We start from the raw sequence: 1,357 nt of genomic DNA, 5'->3' as shown, positions 1-1,357 counted from the left end.
GCCTCCCAAGTAGCTGGGACCACAGACGCCTGCCACAACGCCTGGCTATTCTTTTTGGTTGCAGCAGTCATTGTTGTTTGGTAGGCCCAGGCTGGATTCGAACCTGCCACCTTAGGTGTATGTGGCTGGCACCTTAGCCACTTGAGCCACAGGCACAGAGCCCTCATTTCTTAATAAATTTGAAATGTACCATTGCATCACATTAGGTGAGGTCCCCCTGAATACCCTTCCTTCTCCCATATCCCCTCTCCCCGCCCCTCTTCCCTTCTACTTTCTGGACTATAGTTATGTTTTGCCATTCATATGATTGTGTAGGTGGTTATATATTGATTTCATAGTAGTATCCAGTACATTGGATACTTTTTTTCCATTCTTGGGATACTTTACTAAGAAGAATGTGTTCCAGCTCCATCCAGGTAAACATAAAAGATGTGAAGTCTCTGTCTTATTTTATGGCTGCATGGTATACATATACCACAATTTGTTAATCCATCCATGGGCTATTTCCATGTCTTGGCTGTTATGAATTGGACTGCAATAAACATTCTGGTGCAAATGTCTTTGTTGTAAAATAATTTTTGATCATCTGGGTATATACCTAATAGAGGAATTGCACCATCAAATGGTAGGTCTACTTTTAGTTCCTTGAGTGTTCTCCAAACTTCTTTCCAAAAAGGCTGTATTAGCTTGCATTCCCACCAGCAGTGTAGAAGTGTTCCCTTCTCTCCGCATCCATGCTAACATCTGTAGTTTTGGGATTTTGTGATGGGGGCTAATTTTACTGGAGTTAGATGATATCTCAAAGTGGTTTTGATTGGCATTTCTCTAATGATTAAGGATGATGAGCATTTTTTCATATGTTTGTAGGCCATGAGCCTGTCTTCATCAGAGAAGTTTCTGTTCAAGTCTCTGCCCACATAGAAATGGGGTCATTTATTCTTTGCTTATTAATTAGTTTGAGTTCTCTGTAGATTCTAGTTATCAAACCTTTGTCAGAAGCCTAACATGCAAAAATCTTCTCCCATTCTGAAGGTTGTCTATTTGTTTACTTACTGTGCTCTTGGCTGTGCAAAAGCTTTTTAGTTTGATCAGATCCTAGTAATGTATTTTTGGTGTTGCTTCAATTGCCCAGGGAGGTCCCCCTCATAAAATATTCTCCGAGGGCAATTTCTGCAAGTGTTTTCCCTGCACTTTCTTCTAGTGTTTTTATAGTTTCATGTCTTAAGTTTAGTTTAAATCTTTTATCCAATGAGAATCAATTTTTGTTAATGGTGAAAGGTGGGGGTCCAGTTTCAGTCTTCTACAGGTTGCCAGCCAGTTCACCCAGCACCATTTGTTAAATAGGGAGTCTTTCCCC

This window comes from Otolemur garnettii, unplaced genomic scaffold (genome assembly GCF_000181295.1).
Source record: "Otolemur garnettii isolate 467f Iridium unplaced genomic scaffold, OtoGar3 scaffold00166, whole genome shotgun sequence".
Lineage (NCBI taxonomy): Eukaryota > Metazoa > Chordata > Mammalia > Primates > Galagidae > Otolemur > Otolemur garnettii.
Note: the sequence above shows the minus strand (reverse complement) of the source record.